Here is a 9730-nt window from a genome sequence, read left to right on the forward strand (position 1 = left end):
CACCTACTCAACCTAAAAAATGAAGATATTATTAAGTCTTTCCCCAAATGTATCTTCTATTGATCTTATGACCAGGACTTTTTCACAATTTGCCTATAATCTTAAAAATGAACCCATAAATGTTTAGTCCTTTACTATCTGCCTTATTATGTTTTGCCAGTTTGATGTAAGGCATCTTTCTGATATCCTTCTTAACATAAATCAAACATGATTAATAGCTTAAGAAATCAGGTTGGTTTGGATCTTTAGGTGTAGTGGGTATGAACAGTAGAATGTCATAGAAGTCTTTAAGAAAACGTCATTATGAGTTATCTAAGCATAAAATAGGAGAGAAATCTCATAATTTTCTATAAGGCATTAATCACATTATCTTGACCATAATATTAGATACAATATACCTATTGTAATTGAGATTACAGTAATTCACTTCAACAAAATGATTCTAAGAATTGTCTGATAGCTTAGAACTGATCGTGATATTTGACAGACTACAAATAACTATAACATCTATTAGACTATTTGGCATCACTGGCCAATGGCTCTATGAAATTTGACCAGGAAATCCTCGTCAAGAAAAATATTGATTTTGAAGAACTAGTTTAAGGGAAAAACTTTTCTGAAGTGTATTTCTCAGAATGTTTGAAGTGGTATTAGTCTGATTCCAGACTTTTGTTGCAAAAATCACATCTCTAAGCTAGTTATTTTAAATACAAAGACCCTCCTACATCACTTTTTGATGGGATAAATAATGGCTCTTCACTTGTCTATGATGACAAGAGATTTTCAAATAGGTTCCTTATCAAAACTGTCATCATTTCTCAACACCCAGTGAATGGATTGTCAGGCTCAAAGTATACTCTAGATTAATACAGATGGCCTAAGGAAGATTATTGAAGAACATAGGCCAACAGAACTTATCAAATGTTTCATCACCCAGCTTACTGTGTTTTATTTAACATAATTCTCTTAGAGAGAATGAGGCTACTGGATATGAAGATAGTGTCATTAGTGATCATGGAGAGATATTTTCTATAGAATGTTAGGAGAGGAAGCCAGATTGTAAGGAATTTGTAGTGAAAGTGATCAAGATTTACCTCACACTCACAACACTTTTTTCTTCTTTTAAAACATTTTTACTTTTCTTATACTTTTTTCCTTATTGCAAATTGTTTCCTTTTTGTATTACTATTAACCAAACTCGTTTCTACCTTGTTTTCTTGTTGAATTCATAATGACTAAATTTGTGTCTATCCTCTCTATCCTCATAAGGCAAGCATTCACATAGTTTCATTGCTTTTTTCATTTTGGTTCTTACTCCACTCATGATATAACCACTAGAGTTGGGTCTTTTCTAGGAGTTGTGCTGGATAGATGAGTTAAAACCACTGGGATTGAGTTTTGAGGACTGCCAAATAAAGTCTACAATACAGATGGACTGATATAGAATGGTCTTGCCAGTGATGGAGCAATCCTTACTACAATTGTAAGCAGCAATTCATTCGTGTTCATTTGAGATTAACTTTTTGGAAAGAAATAGTATGGCAGAGTGGATCAAGCATGGGATTTAGAATCAAGATTTGAATACCACTGTTGACACTTAAGATACATATGATCACAGACAATAATTTTAATTCTCAGACTCCAGTCAGTAGAATGGGTATAATAACACATGTTTTCTGTCTTAACTGGTTTGTAATGAGTATAGAGCTTTGTGAAACTTAAAACATTATGGTAAATGTGAATTTCAGTTATTATAGATACACTTCCTGACAAGTAATCATGGATGTAAAAGGGAAGGAAACAGAAATTCCTCTTTGGATAGCCAAACTTATTAGATGGAATCATCTCATACTTCTACATATACTGGTATAATAATATAGAAGTGACCTAGAAAATAATATTTTTTCTGATTTATAGAATCATAGACTTAGAGAAAGACAAGGTCATCTAATATAACCAGTTCACTTTATAGATGAGAAAGCTGAGGTCCAGAAAGAGGAAGCGATTTTGCTAAGATCATATATGTGCTAAACATCAGATTCTCTGTTCTCAAGAGAATGAGGTAACTAGATGTCATTATTAAAGTGTCATTAATGATCATGGAGAGGATATTTTCTGTAGAATGTTGGATGAAAAACCAGATTATAAGGAATTTATAGTGACATTTACCTAATTTCACATGATACTTTTAACTTTTTTTTAATACTTTTACTTTTTAAAAAAATTTTTTTATGCTTTTTTCCTCATACTTTTATATGATAGACCAAAGGAAAAAAAAATCTGTTAAAAAGTGGATACATTGGAGCAGCTAGATGGTGCAATGGATACAGTACTAGCCCTGGGAACCTGAGCTCAAATTCAGCCTTAGACACTTAACACTTACTAGCTGTGTGATCCTGGGCAAGTCACTTAATCCCATTAGCTTCACAAAATCAAACAAACAAAAAGTAAATACTTCTTTTTTTAGATTTGAATTTGGTTTCCTTAACTCTTCCATTTATAAATCACATTGCCTCCTGGAATAGGAATGTGACTGGGAAGCATGAGAAGGACAGATGTTATGTTTGCCAGAGGACACTCTGGTACAATGTTAGTGTTTTGTTGTTTTTTAGTTCTTTTATTTGTGTATGCTGCAGTGTTTTGGGGTTGGGGTTTGCCCAGGGTAGTTTTATAGAACTAAAGCACTATCATGCTGTAAGATTCCTTATTCTTGGCCTGTTTTCACTGTCACCAACAAAACAATACTCTGGGCTCTTTGAAGCAAGATGTGCAAGACATATGACAAGACTCTGTGGCCAGTACATGATGTCAGGAAAAAATCTAGATCTCTCTTCAAACCCGGTCCTATCCATAATGTTTCAGATAACCTTTACCTCTGCTCCAACAGCCTGCTAATCCCTCTGGCAATACCTTCATTACTATATCCTTTATTTCCAGCTGATGAGTTCCTTCCAAACCTCCACTTGAGAAACTCACATGAGTTGTCAAATTCCCTTCAAACCACGATCAGCCTATAGCACCACATATCCATTTTCACTTCCCTCCCACTTTTCAATTGTTTTATGTGCACTGTCTTATCTCCAATTAGAATATAAACATAGCAGGAAGAGGCAAGAGAAAATAAAATATTCAACATAACTACAGCATATAAAAAGTATCTGGAGTCCACTTATTAAGACTTATACAGCAATTGCCTGAACATAAGTGCAAAACATTTTATAGAAAAAACAAGATTTATTTCTGGCTCAATATTAAGTTTTCCAATATAGTAAAATGTCAGAGATAGATACATGGATAGAATTGGAAATAGATACGCATTACTAATAACAAAATTTACCTGAAGCAACAAAAGGTAAAGAATCTGAAGGGAAACAATGAACCAAAGTAGGAAAGAAAGAGGCTAATCATCAAATCTCAACTCTCTTACAAAACAGTAATCATCAGATTATTTGGCACTGATTAAAACAACAGAAAAATTAATTAGATGTATAAATTAGGAACACAATAGCCATAGCCCAATAAATATAGTAGCCCAGTGCTTGATAAGACTAAGGAGCTCAGCTACTGGGATATAGATTCACTATTTAACAAAAATTTGTTGAATGAGAAAGCAATTTGGTAGAAATTAAGTTTCAGTTAACCACTATGCAAAAATCTCAATAAACAACAAATGAATACATGTCCTAAATATAAAAGATTATGTCACAAACAAATTAGAGGAAAAAGAAAGGAGTTATCATCTACAATGGTGGATAGGTACAAAGTAATTGACAAAAGAAGGAATCAAAAGTATCACAGGTGATAATAGACATTTTTGATTACATAAAATTGAAAAGATTTTGCACAAAAATCAATGAGGTTAAAATTAAAAGGAAATAGTAAAGTGTAGAAAAACAGCCACATAGGAAAATGCCACTAATAATAAGAAACAATCTAATTTTTAAAATGATGTTCCACTTTGCAGTCATCATTTTTCAAAAAATTGATTTAAGAAAAAAGATTGTTAGAGGAATTTGGGTATATAGGCATAATAACACATAGGTGATAAAACTGTGATATTGGTCCAACTATTTTAGAAAATAATTTATAACTACTCAAATGGTCACAATCTCTGCCAACCATTTGAGCCAGTTAATAGCTTTCTTAAGCAATTCTTCCCAAAGAGATCAAAGAAAGAGGCAAAGGAAACATATAAAGAAGATTTTTCATGGCAGCATTCTAGAGTCTCTGAATCATCCTTCTCTTCTCTTCATGGAGAGGTAAGGACTAGAGATGAAGAAAAATACATATTTTCAAACATGAACAATTTGAATTTGTTTTGCATAACTAGGTTTTTAAAAATATTTTAAATACACATTGTTTTATGAATCATATTGCGAGAGAAAAATCAGAGCAATAGGGAAAAAACCAGAGGAGAGATTAAAAAAAAAAAAAAACACAGAAAAAATGAAGTGAACATAGCCTATGCTAATTCACATTGTTTCCTTATTTCTTTTTCTGGCTGCAGATGGTATTTCTATCCAAAGTCTATTGGGATTGCTTTGGATCACTAAACCACTGAGAAGAACCAAGAGTTTCATAGTTACTCATAGGACATTCTTGTTATTGTGTACAATGTATTTCTAGTTCTTCTTGTTTTGCTCAGCATCAGATATTTCCTGTAGATGTTTGCAGGCCTTTCTAAAATCAGTTTGTTCACCATTTTTTATAGAACAATAATATTCCATTACCTTCATGTACCTTCATGTACCACAACTTGTTTAACCATTTCCCAATTGATGGGCATCTACTCATTTTCCAATTCTTTGCTACCACAAAAAGAGCTGCTATAAACATTTTTGCACATGTGGGTCCTTTTCCCTTCTTTATGATTTCCTTGGGATACAGACCCAGTAATGGCACTGCTGAATGAAAGGGTATGCAGTTTTATAGCCTTTTGGGGACAGTTCCAACTTGCTTTTCAGAATGGTTGGATCATTTCACAACCCTACCAACAATGCATTGGTGTCCCAGTTTTCCCACATCTCCTCCAACATTTGTCATGAAATTTGTCTGTCATCTTATACAATCTAAGAGATGTGAGGCAGTACCTCAGAGTTGTTTTAACTTGCATTTCTCTAATCAATAGTGATTTAGAGTATTTCTTCATATAACTATATGTTGCTTTAATTATGTCATCTGAAAATTATCTGTTCGTATCTTTTTTTTTTTTTACCACTTATCAATTGGGGAATGACTTGTATTCTTATAATTTTGAAACAGTTATTTATGTTTTAGAAATGATACCTTTAGCAGAAACATTGGCTGATTTTTTTCTCAGCTTTGTATTTCCATTTTGATCTAGTTTCTGATGATTTTGTTTGAGCATTTTAAAAAATTTAATGTAATCAAAGTTGCCCATTTTGCCTTTCATAATATTCTCTAGGTTTTTTTTAGTCATAAATTCCTCCCTTCTTCAAAGATCTGATAAGTAAAACTAGTTTTACTTTTTACAAGAGAGGATTTGGTATAGTAAGGGAAAATTTGGCAGAAGAGGCATGTTGTGAGAAGAAGGAGGAGAAGGGAGGAAAGATGGAGAAAAAGGAGAAAAAGGAGAAGGAAGAGGAATAAAAAGGAGAGGAGAAGGAAGAGGAGGAAGAAAAGAAGAAATTAACAATGATAAATTTAAATATGGGGAATAAAAGTGAGCATGGAAATACGTTATACATGATGAGATTCATGGTTTCATATAATTCTCTTTTTATGTTATTCAACATGAAAAAGTTCACTTTTGTTGCTATTTGCCAAGTTTAGAATGAACAAAATAAAATAGACAGATTTGTCCACCTGAACCTCTAATTCCTGAAAAACATTATATATTAGGAATTTTAGTCTATTTTTTTGAGAGGAGTAGTAAAGAGAGGAAAAAGAGAAGAAAGTAGAGGATGGAGAAGGAAAAGAAAGACAAAGACTTAGAGTTAAACACGGCATATTGTACTGTAAAGAGTTCAGTTCCTAAGTCTTGCTATATGGGTAAACTTGGGAAGTCACTTGACTTCCCTTTTCTCAATTTTCTCCTCTCTAAACTTATGTAATAGAGCTTGGAATAGATGGCCTTTAAAGGCCCTTATATTTAGGATTTTGCGATCCATTCTCTAAGAAAAAGTGTCATTCTCTTTTGTACTCCTAACTGAAAAGACTAGAAGGAGAAGAAAGGAAGGAATGCAGAGAGGGAGGGAGGGATAAAAGGGGAAGAGAGGAAGAGAAGAAGGAAAGAAGGAACAAAGGGAAGAAAGAAAGGAAGAAAGAAGGGAGGGAGGAAGGGAAGGAGGAAGAAGAGAATGATGATAATAATAAGAATTAATTTTATGTTTGGAATAAAACTTCACTTTGATAAAGTAAAACTGCAACTTTATTTTTATTTTTATTTTTTTTGTGTTTGAGCTAAAGGTTGTTAGGAGAGCAATCAAAATTTAATGACCTTTATCTAATAGGTATAGAGAGGTGAATAGGTAGATAGATAGGTAGATAGAAAGAAAGAAGCATTTATATGAGACTGATGATACTATTTATCACCCTTAAGAAAAGAAACAGGTTTATTAATGCTTCATAACAATCTTAAGAAATTGGAGTATATTTTATAATACTGTCTGCATCTATTATTATAATTGTGAATATTATTTTGTTATTAATATTATTTAACATATCTATACTATTCTAATATTAAACATACACTGCATTGTGACATAAATCCCATATGGTCACAGTATATAATCTTTTAAATGTGTTGCTATGGCCTTGTTATTGATATTTTATTAAATATTTTTAACATATTCATTTGAGATATAGGTTGGATTTCTTTCTCTTCTTTGTTCTTCCATGGTTTAATTATTAATGCCATATGTATATCATTGAAATAATTTCCTAAAACCTTTTCTTTTTTATTGTTATAGTTTATGTAATGTTGGATTTAATTTTTCTTTGAATATTTGAGTGAATTATTAATCCATCTGATGCAGGGCCTTTTTCTTTGGGAGTCCATTTATACATTGTGCAGATTTTTTTCTGGTATTTTTTTAATACTCCATTTCTTGCTCTGTTAATCTTGTTATTTTATCTTTTGTAAGCAATCTATTTCTTTTTTTTTAATAGCTTTTTATTTACAAGTTATATGCATGGGTAATTTTACAGCATAGACAATTGCCAAACCTTTTGTTCCAATTTTTCCCCTCCTTCCCCCCATCCCCTCTCCCAGATGGCAGGTTGACCAATACATGTTAAATATGTTAAAATATAAATTAAATATAATATAAGTATACATGTCCAAACAGTTATTTTGCTGTAAACAATCTATTTCAACTGAAGTATTATTTTTATTGTACAATTGAGCAAAATGCTTTCTAATACTTTACTTTGTCTTAATTTGTTGCAAATTCTATTTTTGTTTTACTTTCTATTTTAAGAATTTGGCCAACTATAGTTCCCAAGTTTGTTTTTTTTTTTTTTGTAACACTTTTATTTTTATTTACTAATTCAATGGTTTTTGCTGCTTTGTTTGCTTTCAATTTTCTTAATCTCTTCTTTGATTTTCTAAATATTTATTAGGGTTATTTGATTTATTGCTTTTCTTCTTTTCAATTGCATGCTGACTTCACTAATTTTTCTTTCCTTCTTTTGCAGGTGAAAACAAATAGATAATGTTTTCCCTTCTAAGGACCACCATCACTATATCCCCAAAATTTAATATAATGTTTTACTGTTTTAATTTTCTTTTAATAAAATTACTATTTTTTCTATAATTTCTTCATTTATAAACAGTTTATTAGGATTAAGTTATTTAGTATCCTTTTGTGTATGAATTCTTTTTCTCCCTAACTATCTTATATTGCTTAAAATTTTTGCTGTGTTATTGACTAATTACCTTTATGCATAAAGGAATAAAGGATACATGCACATACACATGTCATTTTCTATTTCCATTCAGTAACCCACAGAGATTTCTCATATCTAAGTTTTTAGAATTTCTATAAAAATTCTCCCCTTCTTCCTTATTTTTTGAATTGTTCAACTATACAATTTCCCCACACACACCCACTATTTCTCTATAGGAGTCATTCAAACTTTTCTTTAAATACTTAGATTCTATATCATGTGGTGAATATATGTTTATTATTGATAATATAGTTTGTCCATGGTACCTTTAAATATAATATTTTTTCTGTGTTAAATCTCTTTTGATTATATCCATCTCTACTGTTGTCCTACATAAGATCATGGTTACTATCCCTGCTTTTTTGTTTCCTAGTTCGTTTGAAACTATTAAATTCTGCCCCAGATTTCTTTTTTTTTTTGCCTTTTTTGTGAATCTTTCTGCTTCATATATTTCTATTTTAAAATGTGCTGTTGGAGCTTCCTTTCCTCTTACATCTTATTAATGAGTCCATCCCATTCCTACTCACAGTTATGACTGTGAAGTGTGAATTTTTCTACATCATGTCATCTTATTTTTTTTTTCTTTCTTTGCTCTTTTTTCCCTTTACAAAAAATAAGCCAGTATCCAAACAGAATTAATTTGATCAAGACTAATGATTTGTAATGGAAGGAATGTTTTTCTACTAACTATTCCTTTTCTATCCTCCTTTACACGATCCTGGTCTTGAATTTTTTTTCTCTCGAAATTCCTGCTCGTGATCCACTCTCTTAAGTAAGAGTTTGCTTTGTCTTTAACTATTCCCTTCCCAACTTTACCTCTCTTTCTACTGCTGTTCTTCCCACTGCTGTATCACCAAAGTCCCAAGGAACCCTATTGTGGGTTCCTATACTTCATGGAGCCACTAGTCCAGATGATCATGCAGGATTTCCAGTTTTTTCATTTGATCTTATTCTGGCTTTTTTAACAGGACAATGTACTTTCATCTTCTCTCTGCCTTCTTCATATGGTCTTGGGCTGGATAAAAAGCTAACTGATGCTTTTCTTTAAATTTCTTTGTTATTTTTCAATCAAGCATTTCTTCAAGTTATTTCTGGGGTACATGTGGGTAACCTGGCCTCTTCTGCAAACTTTCATGATACAATCATAACTGGAATTAAGTGTTGTCTCCTTTACTTATAATTAAAGTAAGTGGCTGCTCCATGGTTTGCCCTATATGACCCCATCATTCAGCACAGGAGCAAAATTAGAGCCCAATGTGCCTGTCTTTATTCCTGTCCTGTGTCCATCAAGCTGCTTTCTCTGATATCTCTTTCCTCATGAAAGCATCTTATAGCCTTTTCTCACCATCAATAGTCTCAAAGTTCTCCCCTCATACTGTCTTCTTTTTTTGACAGCACATGTAAACACAATTCGTTTTCTTTTTCTTAAAAAAGAGAAAAGAAAGCAAGTTAGTTAAAAGAGGGGGGTAGATGGGGACTTTGGTGAAAAAGAATGAGTATTGCCAGACTTCTGACAACCTCCTTTATCTCTAGTTCTTTCTATCTTGACTGACACTTGACTTATCAGGTGTGGAAAAATTTAGACTTGGAAAATGTGCACTATGTGCACAGTGGCCTTTTATCCTCAGCTCCCCTTTTTCTATGACATAGAAAAAGTGTTTTTGCTTATGGCAAAGAAAAAAAAATCCCTGAATTGTTGATAAGTGACTTTTTTATCTTCTCCTTGATATTGACACAATGCAGGAAAGCCAGTTGTTATATTTTCTAGTTTTTCTTTCCTCTCATTGATCACTACTTCAAGAAATCCAAACCTATGGGA

The 9730-nt window shown here is 32.1% G+C and overlaps 1 long non-coding RNA gene across 2 annotated transcripts in view; it reads left to right on the forward strand.

The window, feature by feature from the left end:
- LOC127543600 (uncharacterized) overlaps positions 1 to 8315 on the forward strand; it is an 81143-nt gene extending 72828 nt beyond the window's left edge. For both annotated transcript variants that reach the window (XR_007949261.1, XR_007949262.1), the window contains exon 4: positions 7660 to 8315. This is a non-coding gene — a long non-coding RNA (uncharacterized LOC127543600). The remainder of the gene's footprint in view (positions 1 to 7659) is intronic.
- The last annotated feature ends 1415 nt before the right edge of the window (positions 8316 to 9730 follow it).

This window comes from Antechinus flavipes, chromosome 1 (genome assembly GCF_016432865.1).
Source record: "Antechinus flavipes isolate AdamAnt ecotype Samford, QLD, Australia chromosome 1, AdamAnt_v2, whole genome shotgun sequence".
Classification (NCBI taxonomy): domain Eukaryota; kingdom Metazoa; phylum Chordata; class Mammalia; order Dasyuromorphia; family Dasyuridae; genus Antechinus; species Antechinus flavipes.